The 21,320-nt window shown below is 39.0% G+C and overlaps 1 protein-coding gene across 6 annotated transcripts in view; it reads left to right on the top strand.

Annotated features, from left to right (window-relative positions):
• Positions 1–21,320, top strand: part of MESR6 (misexpression suppressor of ras 6) — an 841,969-nt gene that overhangs the window by 316,806 nt on the left and 503,843 nt on the right. The gene's annotated exons all lie outside the window — the stretch shown is intronic.

The following is a 21,320-nucleotide window of genomic DNA, read 5'->3' as shown; positions in this document are numbered from 1 at the left end:
CATCGACCAGACTACACAGCGCAACAACCCAGAAGACAGAAATCTTCATACTCACCGCTGTGTCGCCCTGATGACGGAGGCAGTATGACCTCTGAAACGTTGGTAAACATCAACCAGACTACACAGCGCAACAACCCAGAAGACAGAAATCTTCATACTCTCCGCTGTGAAAATCTCAAATCTTACAGAGTAATGTCTTGTTTAGGAGCGCCTAATGTTACTTTTAAATCCAATGCGTGTTTCAAAACGAGTTTGTAGCCGAGGAGTGGCGTTGTAAGCTTGTGGAAGGAACCACAAAGCTGCCATGGCCTTCACATTCATCTTTATTCCGCAGAATAGATTGAGACCTTATGGTCTGCCGTACAATAGCCTGGCTCATGCGGTTTGCAGTGTGGACATTAATATCTTGTCAGATCGTGTATTAAGGGATGCTCTCTGTTTGGGGCGTTATCTGTTCTTCTAGTGACATCGCCATTTGTCAACGGAAACGAGTTATGTAGTGGTACCTATGTTGAACTCCGGTAGTGGGCAAAATCACCAACCGGCTGGCAGGACCCCCATCGATACAATGAATGGTAGCTGCAACTCAAACCACACGTACGTATTCTTAGCTACCAGAATTTTTACTCCCGACGACACACTGGAGAGGACTACAGCTGATGTTTCTCTGTCACAGGCAGAATGATAAGGGTGAACGTTCTCATGATGGTAAACGAATATCATGGGTTTGTCTGAGTTCCTGCTGTCGTTTTGGGGATGGGTTAATTTTGTCTTGGAATATGGTAAGCCTAGTATAGGGTAACAGAATTGGTACAGTAGGGATATACAGTCTTGACAATAAGCACTGAGAAATTTAAGATCGTGACTTTTAATAATATGACGACACAAAGGATTTTTGTACCTCAGCTATTAATACTACATATGTGTGTTACATACTTTGGTTAGATTAAAGTTCCATTAAATTTAAAAAGTCCTGTTTTCCTGGGAAATAAACGAGACAGCATTCTGTTCTGAAAGTATCGCCGTTGATAATTAAATGTTTAGTGTATAGTCTGCAAAGAACGCCCTTGTTTTACCTATGCGGGTGCTTTAATAGTGAATATTTTCTTTCTTGTTTATTCATTATGATAATTCGTTCAGCCCCTTCTGCGGATTGCCACATCATTGGGCTATAAGTCTTAATGTTTACTGTATCATTAGACTGTGTGTCTATGCCAAAGTACAGCGTCGGGAATCTTAGCGAAAGGAATTTTTGGCCTCCAGAAAGTTAATTCGTCAGGAACCTGTTGATTTAATAGAAGAAATTCTACTTTAACGAGCTTTATAGTAAGAGAGGAGATTAAAGATCTGGCAGAAATTCCTCTTACGCAGCTCAGAACATTTTACTGCCTTGGCATAAAAGTTTTTTTAGTTAGAAATTCCGTAAAATGTATTTATTTATTATTATTTATATATTTGTTGTTGAAATGGGGATTGTAAATATAAGTTAACTCAAGTTGCAAATGTTCAAAGGTTCTTTCTGTATGGATTACTGGCACGAAAACTCGTTTTCACATTATAACCGCGGAGAGCAATTTTTATTATCCTTAGCTGATACATAATACATTCCACATTCAAAATAGAAAAGTAACAGGCCTATAATTATATTGCGAGATGACTTTGTGAAATGTTATTTATGAAGCTGTGTCCAATGGTAGCTGCTCATTCCATTATACGGTTTATGGATGCAGATATGTGCAGTTTTACAAGCCGGCGTCATTCTCAAGGAAACAAGAAATGCACCATTTTCCGAAGCAAGAAAAGTTCGACTTCAAGGCAAGAGTGAAAGTGTACTAAGCAATGTGTAATGTGCCTTAATGTAGAGTTTGAGGTTCTCAACGGCGGTGAGTCCGAAGATGGCTGTCTTCTGGGTTGTAGCGCCGTGTAGTCTGGTAGAAGTTTACTGACGTTTCATAGGTCCTTGCTGCTTCCATCATCAGGGCGATGAGCTATCGCACTAAAGGCGTGGAGTTATAGATATGTCCTGAGTCTGTGGTAGCTTGCTAAATTTCGCTGAAAAATATGGCAGCACCGAAGAACCTTCCAGTGACCTCACACACTAATTTATTTCTTACCATAATATCTTTTTGCTTCGGATCACATCATATAATTTTTAATTTCTTGTTTTTCAGTAATGATAGATTGTTCCTAAACGATCAAGTATTTCTACATCCAGCCTCTTTTATGATTCTCTGTGATGAATGACAGTAATTATACATATTGAAGATAAAGAAGCATCTGATATAGTATGAATAGGCGTGTGTTTATGACTGTTTTAATTAATGTGGAATATATTAAGAAACTAACGAGTGTTTTATATGTACATAATATTAGCTGATACCCAGACTTCTTTTAAACGCTCCAAACCCTGACATGGTATAATTGGATCTAAAGTTCTTGTTTAATTAATGGTAATTATTTTGTGTCGCAAGAAGGAAAGTGTGTGGAGTTTCGAGTATGGTTGTGGTACCATTGATGAAGCTTCCAAGAAAGGATAACAAACAAGTTTGTGTCGTAAGACTGAAGTTTATCCTGGTTACGTTTTAATTCATGCGACTGACAATAGCATTAACAGTAACCTGGAAGTTTGTAGCTGGTTTTGTCCACTACAGATTGGTAAGTTAATCCATCGGAATTTTAATGAACTGTGTGCACTGCTGTATTACTGACAGTTAATTATCAGAAGACAGCAATCTTCAGACTTACCGCCGTGAAAACCTCAAATCCTACAAGTTAATTATGTTTTTATGCCAAATAGAAATATATACTTTTGGGACACTGTTATCCCCTGCTTTGAAACTGTGTTATTATTATGAAAATTCTCCGTTATTCAACCGGGATATTCTTACAATAAACTTTACACAAATATCGAAATTGCTAGTGTTTTTCTAGTCTTAAATATATTTCGCTTTCTGATATTGGAAGTAGTTCTCTCTTCTGAAACGTCGGTAAAATTCTAACAGACTACACGACTCAACATCCAAAGTATGGGAAATGCGGCCGTATAAGATTACGCACCTATAACGTTCGTGGCTGTGAACAGTTTATTATAATTAATAAACAAGAGTCACATCCATTTGTTTATATTGTCACATAGGCCCGCTATAGGTTAATAATATTGCGTGAAAATGTAAGTTAATTATCATGAAAACAAAAGCGTCAGTGGAGTTAGTACAGCGCTAAAAAGTTCGCAACGCGTGGTGCATCGAGGGCGGATTTCATTCATTGTTTCAAAGTCTGAGCAATGACCCCGTGAAACAGCATTATTTTCGCAGAAGTACTGCGTCCGTCCGTCCCTTGATTCAGCTGAAACGTCAGTAAGCGCATTGTTTCTATTAAGGTTGCAAGCTGGCAGTTTATCATGAAACTCAATATGAACACAGTGTTGTTAGACGTGCCGTGATCTTGGTATATAATAACTTTCTGTGGTCAGGAGTGCCAACATGGCTGTAATAACTTTGTGAGTTGTTATCAATGTTAGCACCATAGAACGTAAGGTCTGAAATTCTGTATGACGATTGGTCATTGAATAAATAGATCTGTTTTCTGTTAAAAAAGAAAAAAAGTTGATGCTGTAATAAGGGGAAGATCTTTCTAGCCCCACTTCTTAAATATGTATGGAGACATGTTACAAAATATATCTAACCTAACCTAACCTAACCTAACGTCACCTAACCTAACCTAACCTAACCTCACGCAACACTCCGTAGTTAATGATTTTAGCTTGCCTCGTCTCGACTGAGGTTGTGCAATGGGACGACAAAGCAGTTATTTACCTACAACACAAAATTTTACGCTGCGATGTTTTTTTCCGTTATGTGTGTACAGTTCTCATCACAATGAGTGTTGGTTTGTTATTTTGAAAGGCAGTACTAAGCAGTTAATGCTGCAGAGTATGTTAAATTAATCGCCCTTCCTCCTTCCTCACCCCCCTCCCTGCACCCTACAGTAAGACTTGAAGATAAATGACGCGGAGAATAGTTTGGTACGAGTGGTTTCAGCTCTTATTCTTTGTAATTTTTCGTCTCCCTACAATTCGCCGTGTTAACGGTGTTTGCTCTCGATACATTTATTTATATCTTGCAGACCTACTTATGGGTGGGACAAGAACAGTCCTGAAGGACACATTCCGTAATTTGAAGACCAGTAATGTGGATTCCAGATGTGTAGACCGGAAGTCCCTTCCTAGCTTCGTACTGTAGTCACGGTCACTCGTGTCCCTGACGCAACATGCAAATGCGATTGGTCAACACAGATCACGCTCCACAAGCATAAGTAAATGACGTAGTTATTTCAGCTGCTGGTGAAAAGTATTCGGTTTCTTGCTGAGGAAGTAATGGGACAATGATTTGTGTGATAATTGTTGTCAGTTGCCGAATGAAGAGGAATAATCAGAACGCTTTCCATTTTATTTGTTTATCCGATGTTTCGAAATTCATGTTTAACCTTCAACAAAATCGCACATCTATTACGAGGATCCGCGAGTTGCAGGTGGCTTCGACACCAATCCTCTGTCTTGTTCTGGAAAGTGAAGCATGATGAATTTGTATTTAATTAACGTGGAATGGACCTAACCAGTTGAATTGTCACTCGCCTAAATCCATGCTACATGCCTTCCTTGAAACGATTCTCGTCCCTCAGTCAGTCATTGAATTCCCTGTTTTTATAAAAGACTAATTTTCTTCGCCGTGTTCACAGTACTTACCACTGGCTCCTGTCCTGAAGCGGTTGCATCCTTTTCAAAACCTCAGTCTGTTTTTCAAAAGCCAATTTGGTAGGTCTGTTACCTTTCCACCATCGTATGGGTACGGCCCATGACATTTGAGGCTTCCTGACAAAAACTGTGTGTACTTTTCTCATTAACATGCGTGCTTCATGTATCGCCACTTTTTCTCTGTGACTTAACCGCTGGTACAGTAATAGGCGAGAAGTACAAATCATGATTCATAATGCAGTTTTCTTCAGTTGCTACAACCGAGTGTTATTTATCGTCTCTGAGGTCCATTATTCTCCTCACCAATTTACAAAGAAAACATGAAATTGAGAAAGTTGTTAATGAGATGCTCGCTGTCTTAGGGTGGGGTTTGTGAATTCAGGGATGAACATTCAGGTTATATAAAAGACACAGAATTTGCTTACGAGCTGAATAACTGTCAGCTTTTCGAGGAAGATCCTGTGCTACAGAGTTTGTAAAACCACGAAAACCCTCAGCCAGGATAGTCAGTCTCCGGACCGAGATTTGAACCTGGGACCTCCCGAATACGAAGCATATACAGATGGGCCTCTATTTGTGTTGTTATATGGTCGGGACCTAACACAATCAGATACGTTATAACCTAGTGTAGGATGGTAGCTGGTAGGGGCCGTGTGCATTTATATTTCTAGGAAACCAGGAAATGAGTGAACGTCTGAATTATATAGTCAACTACCTTCGACACGACGGACAAGCAGGCCTTCACACTAGCAGACTAGTTGATTCTTGTCTTTGTGTCTAACAATAAATATGGCTGACTAGCTGCGTAATTATTCGATAATTTTCTGTCCACATGGCTAATTACTAATCAAATGACTGGCTGAGTGAAATTCCGACTAAATATTAGCGCACTCTTACCTGATTGATTGATGGACAGTAAAAAAAACATTGTTGACAAAATGCACAAAGTATCACGTAGTCGTGTTCTTTTACAGTCTGCTTTAGTATTTCATGACAAGTGTGTTTAAATCATGTCATACGAAGAAGAATAATTTAATGTTTTAGGTCTGTACACGCGTAAAATGAGTCAGAATAAAAGAAAATCAAAATTTAGTCAATAATAATGGATTTCCCTCGAAATCGGCCTCATAGTTTGGAGTCTGTTTCTTTCGGACAGAAGGGCACAACGATAATAGTTTATCCTATTCGATCATGTGTTTCAAAGTACACGAAAATTTAGGGAAATACGTTTTTGGTAAGATTTATTGTAGTTTTCATTTCATTTCTGCAACATTGGCAATCAGTTCGTGCTTATACTAGTAATTCCATTAGTTAATACGTTTCCTGTGCCGATTCAGTTCATCTGTCTCGCTAGCAGCTGAAAAGCAACTCATTTTAGCGGATTCTGGCTGGTAAAGCCATTACATTATAAACTATTTTAATTACGTATGACCTTCATTGTATCGTACATTCGTGTCCTTCGGATTACATCACTCATCTCTTTCAGATTAGTATTCATTCGTCTTTATTCGACGTGCTACTGTCCAATAACTATACTTTCAACGCCTCTCATTGTCTCACCACCAGATCTTTTGTTTCTACATCACGTCCTTTCTTGCTGCTTTTACTTCCTTACTTCGATTCTCCCTTTTCATTTTTCCTAGCAATGATGTCCCACTCTTGGCTTCTTTCTTCCCCCCATCAATTTTGTGTACCCCGAAGACCCTTAATTGCTTATATGCCAGATTAGTTTTACTTGTGAATTATTTTGATATGCCTTTTTGTTGTTGTTGTTGTTCTGTCTGACGACAGGTCCATATGAACAGGATCCTTACATCCTTTTCTCGGACTGGGACCTGTTCATATACGTTCTTGGCAGATGATCCAGAAGTGGTTTGCCATTGCCTTCTTCTGTGTGTGAATGGAGTAATTGTTGGGATGCCACGGAGAAACCGGGGAAGCCCCCGGAGGAAAACTCCGTGTTGCCTAGACCACGGCCAAGTTATAAATTCGGGCACCGCCGGGAATCGAACCCGATCACGTTTTAAGTGAATTAATTCATGTGTTACATGATGTTCATCAGCACACATTGTCGCTCTTATTTCATAGTTTCGTTTCATTCCAGTAGTCCATTAAATTATTCTTCACGTCTTATAGCCTGTCTGACGTAATTCTTCCCCAGTTATATATGACACAAATCTTTCTTCTCCGTAAAATTACTAGAAAGAACAGAAATATGTAAACGAAATCAACAAATATCCAGGATGATTATTTCCCGTTGTAATAAAACTTTGTGTTCCTTTCGGGTTTTCTTTGTTACATATAATGTTAATGCTTTTTAAATGTATTATGTCGAGACCAGGATTAATTTTCCGATGAAACCAAGTAATGGTTTAGGCAGGAATTTAAGAAGAATTAGCGTGAATTCTTTTGTGTATAATTCTGAATAAGTGCATGATGTGTAAGGGAATAAAATATTTAAGAACAAAGGTAAAATTATAATTGTATATATTGTAAAAAATGTTACCTGACTTAGGGTTTTATTACCAAACCAGTCTCATTTATCCGAGCCTTTTATTTGCTTGCCGATGTTTCTGCAAATATTTTCATTGCATATCTGTGTTTCTTATTGCGTCCCTTGCCCACTCTCCCGATTTCATGAGGCAGAGATTGTGCCTTTGTTCTCTGCCACCAACACTCCTGGTCTACTAAGTATTGTGACGGAATGGGCTTGGCTTACCATATTCCGCAAAGCCTTGGCCTCTCATTCTCGCGCGAGGCACAGTTTACGCCACAAATTTCGAAGAAACGTACAGGACTTGTGATCTTTGGTTGGTTTGTTTCGGAATTACTTGATTATTTTATATTTATTAGGAGACTTATTGTATTGCCTTAATTTTGGTTAATAATGATATTTACAAGATTATTCTTAGATATAACTTGTTCCCATATATTATAGTGAATGTTAAATAAACTTCCCACCTTGAAATCCCCCCAAAATTTCCATGGGGAAATTACATCCCACTTTATATTCCAGCAGATAAAAATTATATGGCCGTGGATAAGTTAAAGACGCGATGTCAAATGCAGAAGGTTTTTAACGACGAACAAAAGAAGGATCATTAATATTGTATTAACTGTTTCAAGAAGCTTAATCGATGCCATCTCAGTTCATATGTTTTTTAGGGGTGTGATGTGTTGTATTTATCTGAATGTGTGTTGCTGTTTAAAAGTAACAGCAACCTGAGACAGTTTCTTCGAATTTAATTAAGACAGGAACCACAGAAGTTCTATTATTTTCGTTTCTTGGGCGTCGGTGTTCGTGGCCGTTGTGATATGACGCCAAATACCGAAGATTTGCGTTTTTACTCATATACTCATAGAACATATTCGCTGTTATATCATTTCTGTTTCAAGAAACACACACAACAAACCTAGTAAATGTTTGCAAAAAAAAAAAGCAAATAAATTTCTTATAATATTGGGAATAAGATTATTTAAATAATTATGTTAATATTAATGCTTTATAAAGTCCCGTAAACATCAATGAATGTTATAAGATTTTAGGTTTACACAGCGGTGAGTATGAAGATTTCTGTCTTCTGGGTTGTTGCGCTGTGTAGTCTGGTCGATGTTTACCAACGTTTCAGAGGTCATACTGCCTCCGTCATCAGGGCGATTCTTAGTATGAAGATTTCTGTCTTCTGGGTTGTTGCGCTGTGTAGTCTGGTCGATGCTTACCAACGTTTCAGAGGTCATACTGCTTCCGTCATCAGGGCGATAGAAGATTCTGTCTTCTGGGTTGTTGCGCTGTGTAGTCTGGTCGATGTTTACCAACGTTTCAGAGGTCATACTGCCTCCGTCATCAGGGCGATTCTTAGTATGAAGATTTCTGTCTTCTGGGTTGTTGCGCCATGTAGTATGGTAGATGTTTACCAATGTTTCAGAGGTCATATTGAATCGCCCTGATGACGGAGGCAGTATGACCTCTGAAACGTTGGTTAACATCGACCAGACTACACAGCGCAACAACCCAGAAGACATAAATCTTCATCAATGAATGTTACCTGGTGAAGAAGTCGAGATGAAAAATGTTAAATATAACAGACTTTTGTTTTACTTTTTGCTAACTGTATTTTTCTCCCTTCCGACACGAGACTTTAAGATTCGTTAACAGATCAATAAAGGTAGTCCATAAAGTGCAAACTCACGGTTAGTAAGCGTTTCTACATACTAGCCTTCATCATGGTACAAAGCACTGTAAATGTGCTGAAGTCAATACAAGATGCGCATAGACACACTGCTTCAGTTGAAGATCGATTTCAAGATTGCAGTACGGTTATAATTAACTACTTCGATTAGACGATTAATGTGTTATTTATCGGGGATCAGCCGATCAGTCAGGCAGCAACCATTAGCCGTCAGGTTTAACTGTACTGTTTATAAGATGGGTTTAATTGAGCCCTCAAAGGTAATTAGCATTTCTTTGAGCATCAAATTCAGTGTGGATCCACGCTCATGTGTGTGTCTTAATGAAAGATCTCTGTTCTATGCTCGTGTCACTTCTCTTACTCAGGAATGCTAAACCGTGAGAGTCGGTGAAACTGCGCGCGCAACTTATCTGGCCTGCGCGACAGCCGCGGAAAGGATATTAATGCGTATAGCGAAAGCGCGCATAACGACGGTCGCCTGTTCTTGATTAACTTCTTTGAGTTCAAGACGTAGGCGGACTTCTGAGATTTTTTTTACCTTCCTCATATTTGGCGATTCATATGGGATTAGGTGGGTCGCGAACCGCTGTGTGAAAATCCCGGTTCCACTGTGCAGTGGAAATCTCTGCCTGCAGCGGGTACGTCAGCAGGAATACGGACAAAGTCCAAGACAGATGTGTAACTTTTTGTTCAGTTTCTGCGAATTATTAGACCCATGTTTTATATATTATATATGTGTAGCTGTTGGTAAAAGAGTGTGTTTAAATGCCCGAGAGAATAGTTTAGAAACTGAATTGTTTTCTGACATTTTTCTCCCCTAGAATTAACATTAAGTAATTATGCTTTGTATGACTTTGACAATACTTGTTTCTGTAACCTGTAATTTTTTACCTGTCTGTCTTGCTGAAAACACCACAATTCTCGGCAGGAATATTCATACTCTCGTCTTGTTATTACACACACAGATGATGGTGTACTTAAACTCAAGAAGGAGATGCTTTACCGTCTACGACAGAAATATAAATAACAGTTGTATGTATAACTAACCACACAGACTCGTCATGCCCTAGCAGGTCTGCGTAGTATTGATATTGCATTGTTCCCCGTCCGTATTACTAATGTCATGGTAGAATAAGAACCAAGCTTTTAATATATAAAAGGAAATTAAATATGAATTACGTAAGAATGAAACATGATGCTTTTTCACGGATTCATTATTGAGGCGTGGTATTGAACCAGTACCAATTACTTACATGCATGAATGAGAGAGTGAGGTGGTCAGTGAAGCAGCACATACGGCCTAATTCATATTTAACAAGCTCGGGAAGTGCATTCCATGCCGGAGTACCCATAATATCCTCATGTGTTCTTTGCAACGTGCATTTAGATGCTTTAAATTTGCCTTGTTCGATAGTTCCCACTTTGACCACCAGATCACAGCACAAGTGTCTACGTCACGAATTTCGTCACCCGACATTTTGTTCACACCACTCATAGGATATTCGATTTTGACGTCGTGCAGAAAAGCAGAACTTTCATATCAAATTGCATCCAAATCCTTCCAGTGGTTCTGAGTTTTATCGACGGACGGACAGACATGATCAGACCATATTGTTCTGTAGACTGTTACCAGCTTGGTAGTGTTGTAGAAGTTTAAACTTCTACCAGACTACACGGCATCACCGTGAGAACCTAAAATCTCACCTAATAAAATACTGAGTTAAGTACGTTACTTTCTGCGGGTCTGTATCTTTCGCTCCTTCGTCTCTTCGAAAGCTTCTTTCCGTAACACTACGGATTTATACATTTATATTACAAAGCAGCGAATATTTTCTTTTGGGGAGCACGTGTTTCAGTAACCTGCAAATGCAGGATAAGGAAAGATTTTATTTGTAGTTATGTGCATATACCAGAACGCCAGTGTTCAGTAAACATTGTGCTGTGTTTATTTGATCATGAATTAATAAATATATTTATTATCGCGACGAACATTCAGCAGCAATCATAAACATAAATTGTGTTCAGTTACGGGACAGAGTCATTGCATGATGACCAATGCGATGTAAGGGGGGAAATGTCACAACCAGATTGCATAAATCCAGTCGTTGCGTGTTTACCATTTCATTTCTAGAGGATTAAATGCCATTACCAGATTACCGATACATGTCAGTTATAAATGGAACTAGGATCGGTTTTATCTGACCTGTATTTACTGTCTGTTCTAATGTTTTATATATTGTGTAATGTAATTTATAAGGAAGAAAAACGGGAGGGAAACAAAAGGAAAAGAGAGAAAGAAGAGAGAAACAGTATAGAAGTTCAAAAAGCGAAGTCATGATACAAAAAAGAAAGAAAGGATTTATATTATTTAAATCTTGTCCGTCTAATCACAATAAAATCTTATTAAATATTAAAATATTACAATAATTAACATTTAAAATATTAAATGATGTTCTTTATCGAAATATTCGATTTACATTAGACAAGATTTAAATAATATATAATTATTATATCACAATATGACGCAACTTTACCATCTCAAAGAAAGGATTGTAAAACTACTCAGTGAACGAATTATCGCCCATATTTTTCACCCAAGACACGTGACACTGCAGGACATGAAGTGTGGTGTGTAACGACCCTAATTTCAGCTGCGTTTTTCTTGCGTTAAATACACTCACCCCTCTCCCGAGTCACCTGATAGGAAACTTTGTTCAGTAGAGCAGGTCCCAGTATGAGGTTGGCTAACACACATACCCACTAGCACAGATAATGCAATTATGTAGCCTGTTAACTAAGCAACTAGCTCATTCAAGACTTCGCTAATTACACTCTGATGTTAAACTCTCTCCCCCTTTCACATTCTTATCATTATACTTGTTTCTTCCTTTTGCAATTTTTTTCTTTCTTCCCCTCCTTTACATATTTCCTCAAAGAATGTGAGTGAAGGTGTGGGGAGTCTGAGGAAGAGAAGGAATTCACCCCCCCCACCCACCCAGTCATCTTTTCTTCCCCCTTGTTGAACTCTTGGCGCTGGGGGAGGGGGCACATACGTTGTAAGTTCGAGGCAGAAAACAGACGCCTTTATCCTGCAGCCTGTTCACTGTTTACTAAACGTAATGGATTTATACTTTAAGTTACGTGATTTCCAAGGATCCATCTTCGTCGTAAAATGTTTAAACTATCTACTACTCTTCCGGTGATCACGTGGATATCGATGCCAAGACCTGTAATATTAGGAGCACATTTTTGGCCGCTCACTGATCCTTTCTATTTGTTTGTCGGTCGATTTTCTTAACTTCTGAGTTTCATGTTAGATTCAGATATAATCTTAAAGATATCAGTTGCCACTATCAGTAAATATGATTTGCGGTTTGCTTTAACGTGTGTTTGTTTATGTCAGATGATTATTGGGTAAAAAGAATTTGATGACAGAAGTGTGAAGAAGATTGTTTTACTTGAGTGTAAAGAACTCCCGTATAAAGTAGGACTGTTTAAAAAGTGAATTTTTGGTCTTGAGTGCTGTGTTGTTTAACTGCACTGTTACGGAAGCATTCGTAATGGGGACGTGGGATAAGTTGTTGGAGATCGCAGCACTTAGCTCAACTATTTAAGTCACGTATTATCCTGACACAGTATGGGCCCTATAACAGCTAGTTTCTTAAACCTGTGATACTTCGAAGGAAGAAAAAGTTGCGAATAACATTTGGACCTGCGAGAACAAGTCAGAGAACAATTTAAGATGATTATCAAGTAATGACGAATTTCATTATTCGTATCGATCACCTGTTGTTTTTAGTAAAGTGAAATTTAAATTGTAACGATGGTTTGGTGATGTAGATCGAATGGTGAGAGGAGAAATGAATACTGAAGTTTAATGGGGAAACCTGGTGGAGAACAACCATTTCGAGGACCTTGAAGGAGCTTTGAGGATAATATTAAGTTGGTTCCGAGAGAGGTGGGTTTTAGAGACGGAAGTGGGAGTAACTGACTTAGGATTATCCCAATGAAGAGCATCGGTGGATGTAACTCTAATATCAGAGTTAGTTAATTAGTTTATAAATGTCAGATGTATAGAACTGAGTTCTATCTTCAGTACAGCAGGGGAACAGAACGTGTGGATTTACTTCCTTAAAAATATCTCAACTTTCAGCGTCAAAGTAAAGAGGACTGAGAGAGAGAAAACTAGGCCTGTCTGCTTTTTAGAACCCATGCACACTGTAGGAAGAAAATTACTAGGCCTACTGCGTTTTAGATTTAATAGCTGTAATTTTTTAAAGATACTGAGGGGTTCATTAAAGGTGATTAAAGAATTTCACTTTGGCTGCATCCAAGTATTCTTTTATAATTTGGGAACAAGTATTTAGAGCGAACCTGAAACAAATAAGGGCATTTACAATTCAGTTTTAAACACGCCGTCAAATGCTCTATCTCGTTATCTCGCTGTTTCGATACAAAATACTGTAATTTTTTTACGCCTTCGTAATCATCAAGAAAACACGTAAATGCGTCAGTTTGTCGGTTATCGACACTTACACGCAGTAAAACCAAGAAATAAGTCAGCAGCATTTAATCGGAACTAGAATCATACGTCTAATATGGTTGTGGTGGCATGACTTACCATTATAACAGAAGAAGGCGTTTTTAATTAAAAGCAGCATTAATAAGACTTACAGGTTAGGTCGATGTTGCTGCAATTAAATGGCTGGCATAAATATCAACGATGCAATAAAGGAAAGGTCGAATGTGGTCTTGGGGGCTGTCACGTCAGGGTTGCATCGCCTTCATCTTCAGGGTAAAGACGTTACCCTGAAGACGGAGGCTAAACGTTCCTCCGATATGATGGCAACCACCTACAAGACAAGAAGGCGTCACAACCGATGTCATCAGTGGAATATGAACATAAAATCTCGAATTGAGGAGAGGGACGTGGCTGGTATGAGGAGAAAGGATTTTCCGAAGTAACTGGTTACCTTTGAACACTGACAGTAGAAAGCGGAGATTCAGTAACTTAAGAGTTACCCCGTTAATCCCCGTTATTAAACACAATCCTTAGCCTCGTACATTGCAATTTGTTTCCATAAGATCCATCTTAATGTTATCTACTTGTCTCCTCGGTGTTTCGAGTGGCTGTTTTCGTAGACGTTTTCCTATCAAAATTACGTTTGCATTTTTTCTTAATTCTATCGGTGTCACATGTCCAGCGAATCGTAACCTCCTAGGTTTTACTTCAATCGAAATACTAGGTTGTCGTATGAATCACGAAATACGTAGTTTATTAATATCCTACATTCCCCACTTGTTTAATGCCTATGGGAAATATAACATTCACTTAATCTCTTTTGGAACGAAATGTTTTCTGTAGGATGTGCTGATTGATAATTGTCCAAACCTTGACTATGTTCCTAACGAAACAGGACAGCTACATTACAGTGAGACTGAGTTGTAATTTGCTTACGTTAAGTGTTTTTGTGACTCAGTCTTTGCTGTGCTTCTTTCGTGGTCGACTACTGCTAGCTTCTCCGTCATTACCCTAACGAATTTACGACAGACAGATGCAGTAGTTTCTGTGCTTATTCGTGCATGCTGAATGCGCAGTGCCACGCTGGTAAAGAATCCGTGGCCCGCAGGCGGGATCAGGCCCTTTATTACCAAGAATCACAAAATGTAATAAAAATGTTGAACTAACTAATGAGGTATTAAGGCCTGTTGGCTATAAATTGTATTGTTACAGTATTACGTACCGTAACAAAGGCCCAGTAATCAATTGATACTAGAAAGATGTGTTTACGGTTTCACATTCAAGATGATTTGTCAAAGTAAAGACAACAGATATATCAGTTTTGCTCCGTGTTTGCGTAGAATGTCCTTGAATATTGCAACATGCAGGCTAATTTACTTTCCGGTGTTTTAGCTTACATTTAATGAGTGTTTATCTGATCATTACAAGGACAAATACTATGCGTTTGTAGATGGTGTATTAATGGTATTAAAAAGATTGTTAATTTATCCTTGGATTACATACGCCTCACGAATTGTGCAATGAGATATGCATTTGGGAATGGATTAAACATAATTAATCGAAGTTATGAAAGATGTGGAGTTAGCAGCTCGGTTTCTCGAAGAAACACGGGTTATTTATGGTCAACTAACTATGCTTGGTTATGACAATGCCTGTGTGTCTGGTAATTTTGTAAGGAAACAGGATTTCTGCTGGCCAGAGAATATTACAAGCCACAAGGCTGGAAATTTTGGACTTTATATATATAATGTGAAAACGTCTTCGCGGCGACTGAAGACAGGTTTATACCAAAAGCACCAACACAAATCCGACAACCTGACTTCATACTCCACCATGGGCTACCATATCTTCATTTGCTCTTCTTGTTAACAGAGTCGCCACCGTCAGAGAGTAATTTCAGTTCTTCCGCATCGCAATAACAGCGCCCTTGTCTAGTTAAGGGTGACGGATATTGGCTATTATATTAGCAATATATACCGGATATTGTTTGGTAACAGTTAAGGCAGAATATTTTCAGAGGTAATTTTGAAGCCATCGACCGCGGTAAATGCTGTTTGTAGCGGCCATCTTTTGTTTCTCGTGTTGCCGGCATGCAAAGTATGCACTTTCACATGACCCCTGCAATCCACACGTCCACGAGACTTCTTTCTGTAAACCTGAACAATAGAACTACGGACAGAGAACCTGAGTACGATACCCGGCAGGGATAAAGATTTTTCTTTACGCTGCAACGTCCAGACGAACTCTCGATGCCAGGTACAACGTAGGCGTGTTCCCTCCGTCTTATGTGATGGCGAAAATTCTTACTTTCATACCAGTATGTGCCTTCATGAATTAGACATAGAGGCAGCTTGCCATACACGTGTGGTATGAGTGGATGATACGTAATATCGTAATGACATTGCATCAGTTGCAGATGCTATGCTGCATCAAGACACAAATTGTCCAGTGAAACGAAATAATTTAATAGTAGGAGATGGGATATATGTCATGACTTGGGGGCTGCCTTCGACACCAGGATAGTATGTTGTAAACCCCTGGAATCTGTAAATGCTGGAAATGGAGAAGTTTGTTACGCAGAAGCACTAAAACCAGTTTAAGACATAAAAATGTTCTTTATTCGTATGCAAACGAAGAAATACTAATTTAACAAGGTTCTGATAAGCTTGCTTTGTGCTTCTATAGGGTTATGTAAGATCTAATTCTTTGTGGGTTTTTGTTGGAAGTGCATCTTTTGTCTTATGATGGCTTAAACATGACGTATGTGCTATCTGTGGATGCCAGAACTGCACAAGGACATGATTTGTCTCCGTCGCCACCAATCATCTGAAGACGGGATGTCAATTGTCGAAACGTCGTGTGTACAAAATGTATCTCAGTGTGGACGATGAAAAAGACAAGAACATTCGTGTTTCTCATTATTTTGGCTGTATATTAAAATGTTGGTTTTTATATGCTGCGTAGACTGTGAGAAAATAAAGACGGCTGTATTATTTATAAGATTAGCGAATCATCGCCGCTGGTCGAACTTAATTTCCGCCCCCCCCCCCCCCCCCTTCGACCCATTGAGCGCGTTTATCTCGGCCTTTTGTAAAGGCTGTAACGCGCGTTCTATAAATTCCTTCGGCGTTGGTATAAAATTCGTTAAAAGGAGCAGCTTTTTCGTAAAACCGCTCTGTGAAAGTGTTAAAAAACCTTTATCATTTTGGATGTCCCTAAATGGAGCGTACGTTATTTGAATTTTCCGTTTTTATAGAAAAATATATGACTCGTTCCGCAGCGCAACGAGTAACAATGTTAAGCGATGCATTGTTTCTTCAAGATGGCTGTTATTGGTAATCATGTATAGTAGAGAGGTAGGAAGTTGTTTTGTAACCTTGAAAGATGTGTGATTTGTGTTTAAGTCTGCCTTCACCTAGGTCAGGGTTGTACAGTAGCGCTGTTTCATCTAACATTGTCGTTTTGTAAACAGTAAAGTATAGGCCTAATCTTAATCAGTGTTCAGCTTCGTGTGCTAGACTAAACTGAGCTGAAGACAGCCGACTTCGTGCCATATGGTGGTCCGCGGGCCATTGTTTCTTCAACAGCCCAGAAGACAACATCTTCAAACTCACCGCCGTGAGAACCTCAAATCCTACGGCTCATACTGTGTTGACCAACCGAGAAACATTTACTGAGCTTCGTTTCTTGAGAACCTGATTCTGGACTCGTGTATTCTTTTAAACACGTGACAACGATTTGTTATAACTATATTTTACAACCTTTACGTCGTAAATTTTCAACGTTATTTGTATGTAATTCTGAGTTGTATATTTTTCACTGTTCTGTCCAACTCACACCATATTATGTTACGTGTACGCAGTGTGTAATTTTCTGAAAGCCAAGACGGAAAGTTTTCCGTTGAGAGGGACACGTGTTTTTTCTTTTAGCTAACATCTTGGGCGGATAAGGTTCCTATCAACTTGAAGAAATGTGTCCATTTATATTCAGTAGCATCTGACGTTACCTCTTAAATTTGGGAGGAACACTTTTGACCTTTGAACTTATTCACCTTCTCGTCTGGGAAATATTTATGTATGTGATATATAGGTTCTATCAGAAGACTCGGTTGTTGTTATTGCTGAACCAAGTGCCGAGGTTATAAATGCGTGGAGCTGTAGTTCCACTCCTTCCTACGTCTGTAAGGCGTGGTGCTTAGTTAAGTAGCATCTTTATCATTAGCAGTCCAGCTTTATTTCAACGGTCATGTCCAAACACTTCCGCATTTCTTTAACGCCATGGTATGGAGTCCTTGAGAATCTAAGTACGCTCAGCAGATCAAGACATTTTGCGCCTTCTCTGGAACCAGAAGGTTTATTACCGTCAGAACTGTTTCCTATCCTGAATCACATTAACCCATTTCACACTCCAAACCCCATTTCCCTGAGATTAATTGTAATTGTACTGTCCCATTTTCCGGGCAATCGTTTCCAGCCAAACTTCTGTATGCATTTCAAATCTCCACCAAGCGTGCTACATGCCCCATCCATCTTATGATCCTTGATGTGTTCGCCCTAAAGATGTCGGCTGAAAAGTACAAGCTGTGAAACTTCTCTTAAAGCAGATTTTTCCACCCTCCTGTCTCTTAATCCCTCTTTGGTCCAAGTATTTTCGTAAGCGCCCTGTTCTCAAACACCGTGTCGTCGATTAATCCTGCCCTGGGTCAGGTAGATTAGTGGGTTTTGTGTTAGCGGTGTCTAACGTTCGCAGTCTGTGACAATACCGGTGAATCGGTTAGCTAGCACGTTCACAAAATGTCTCCACATAATGAAACCGTGACTGTACAGCTTGAAACATTGAAACCTACGCGCGTATTCACATTTCAAAAAAGGAAACACACAAATCACATAGCTAAGCTGATTGCAGAAAACAGACTATAAGTTAATAAGAAGAACTTTTATGATATATGGCTGCGTATCGTATGTGTAGAACATACAAAGGTAACCGGTTGTCTCTATAATTCTTTTTTAATTATTGTATATTGTAATAGCTCTTAAACACAAATGCTATAATTTACGATTCGTTTAAAAGAATAGTAAAACGGAGTGTGTGTCATTCTTCTTATTTATGTGACATAATTATCCCGTATCTGCCTACCAGTGGGATAATGACGTCATAAAACTGCATGTGAACGAGATGAAACCGCCTCCTTCCTGACACAACATCATGTGAAGCTTGTTACGTATTTTGCTGTTGTCCGAGTACAGCCTTTGTGTCTAGGAATAATTAAATCTGATTATTTGTGTGATGGGCAAGTCTCTTTATCAGCAAATTATGTACACGTGGGGGTTGAAGTTCTCACGGTGGTGTGTACGAGGATGGCTATCTTCTGGGTTGTAGGGGCTTTGTAGTACGGTAGAAGTTTGCCATTTCATTAAAATTTCACCCCTTCGTGTCTGAAATAAAGCGTTTCTGTGAAGAGAATATTTATAATGCGTTTATAAGATTTGAGGTTTTCACAGCGGTGAGTATGAAGATTTCTGTCTTCTGGGTTGTTGCGCTGTGTAGTCTGGTCGATGTTAACCAACGTTTCAGAGGTCATACTGCCTCCGTCATCAGGGCGACACAGCTGTGAGTATGAAGATTTCAGTCTTCTGGGTTGTTGCGCAACAACCCAGAAGACTGAAATCTTTATAATGCGTTTGTTATTTCGTCATTCCGTATATTTTGTCCATCTTTTGTCCAGTTTTCATTTCGCGTACTTAATATCTGGCAGCCTGTTTGTTATCTGCGTGATTTTGTTAAATAATAATAACGTGTTTTCTTGTCGGTTTAAAAGATATCTGAAATGCCGCTTTCTTTCCAGTGCATTACAAGATTATGAAATGTCTGCAAAACTGCTTTACGCTTCACTGGACGAGCGCAATTAGCACTACCAACTTTTTAATTGGAAAACGTCTGAGACGCGAGATCTTAAATTCCGGTACAGAAATGTGGCTTATAATTAGTATCCTGACATGATCACAGTTCCGTTAATTACCTACTGGAAGTGCTTTAGAAACTGGCATGAGGTTTGAATCTCTTTTAGTTAAGCTTTGCCGGCGACCGCACCGCACACATTCCAACTAAACGACACTCCTCTTTTGAGCAGTTGGTCCCAGTACGCCTAAGCTTCGCTGCGTGTGAATGATATTCTTTGTCAACATTACGTAGGTAGGTCTACAGTTAAAGTTATGGCTGTTCTTAATTAAGCGTCTGTTACTGTGTAGTGGAGGTATGGCTCCAAGCATTCTAAACCTCAACGCCATTTGAAGACGAGTGCTTAGCTTCACGCTCCGGCAAATTCATCTCCCTGGAAGTAGTCACTGTAACCACTGGATACGAGGCTGTGTGGGTCTGTACGCGGTGGCGAAAAGAAAAATATTTTAATAGACCAATTCATTTAGTTGTTTGTAAGGATTTTGGGCAGTCATGGTCTTATATTGTAGCCATCATTACGCAAGTATTTATATACTTTTACATTCCAGAAACGAAAATGTTGTATGCTTCAACGCAATATGCTTCGGCGATAATTTCGCGATCTTCTGGGGTCAGTTAGTATTCTGAAGTATTAAAAGTTTATATTAATCATTCTTAAAATTACTACAACATTACATTGTTAAAATATTTTAAAAGAAGTTATTGTATAAGACTGTAAACTGCAATGATTCCTATTGATACTTCAGTTTCTTGGTTTCTAATTATTCAGGTTTTATTAACTTCTGTAACACATCTCGTATCTTGACTTCGTGTGTTTTCCATTTGCTGTCACGTTGTGTTTAGTGGTGTCAGCTGTTGTGACATCAGAAGAATGTTACTGTTTTGATTGATTTTAATGTTATAATGAGGCTTAAGGGCTCAAACACATATTTGTATTCCTACGGGCTGGACGAATGGGGTTCGATTCCCGGCAGGGATTTCTGTGTTTGACTCCGTGACCAAACCGTGTCTGAGGACCGTGTAGTCTTGGATTCTAGGGTACCAGAAGCAAACATCTGGGGCGTGACATGGTCGCTCCTCTCTGTCTAGTGCTGAGCTTAATTCGAGGATAATACCTCCACATCCCCATACGTCTTCATATATTGTTGCTTTACCAACTTTACCTGTATCTACATGTCTGCACGAAGAACAGTACACATGGAGATTGTTTAATAATGTAATCTAAACATTTGATTAGACGCATGTGCTAGACGGTGAGATGTAATTATGCTCTGACTCAAAGCTTTATGTTCTGGAAGGAATTGAAAGACAAACTCTGTGCAGAGTTTGTTGATGATTACTTTAACACATTTCTTCTCGTTTCCCCAGGAACCGCAGTTAGTCGGAACTCCAGGACGAAGCAATTAGTTGTCGAAAGAAAGAAAAATAAGACAATCAGTAAGAAAATAAAAGAAAGAAAAATACAGAGGTTTAGAACAGAAGTCGAAGTTGGTGTGGGATAGAACGAGTACGTTGTGGGATGGGTGTACGTCACGTAAAACAAAGAAATTACGGTAAATGAGCTGCTTGAATTCAAGAGGCTTTTGGGATTATTTTGTTGCGAAATACTGAACCTTCTATCAGGTAAATTATTCTCTTGTCATAAAGCAGAATTGAGGCAAAGGATACGAAAGCATTCGAAGAAAACAAAGGTTATGAAAAATAAAGCAATTGTTTATTGTTCTCTGATTATAACTAAAAAGTTTCTTCAGACTTTTTTTCGGTTCTAAATGTTTCGTGTTGATAGCACTAGTGCCAATTAAAATATCCTGTCTGGTGGTTGAGATTTTGCCCTGAGCGATGAAGGAAGTGCTTATGAGGCTGTGAATTTAGAAGTGGTGGTTTCGAAAGCGTCAGA

This window comes from Zootermopsis nevadensis, unplaced genomic scaffold (assembly GCF_977971745.1).
Source record: "Zootermopsis nevadensis isolate Lab colony 2312 unplaced genomic scaffold, Znev_1.0 Znev_ptg000017l, whole genome shotgun sequence".
NCBI lineage: Eukaryota > Metazoa > Arthropoda > Insecta > Blattodea > Termopsidae > Zootermopsis > Zootermopsis nevadensis.
The sequence above is the reverse complement of the archived record's forward strand: the minus strand, read 5'-3'. Positions and strand labels throughout refer to the sequence as shown.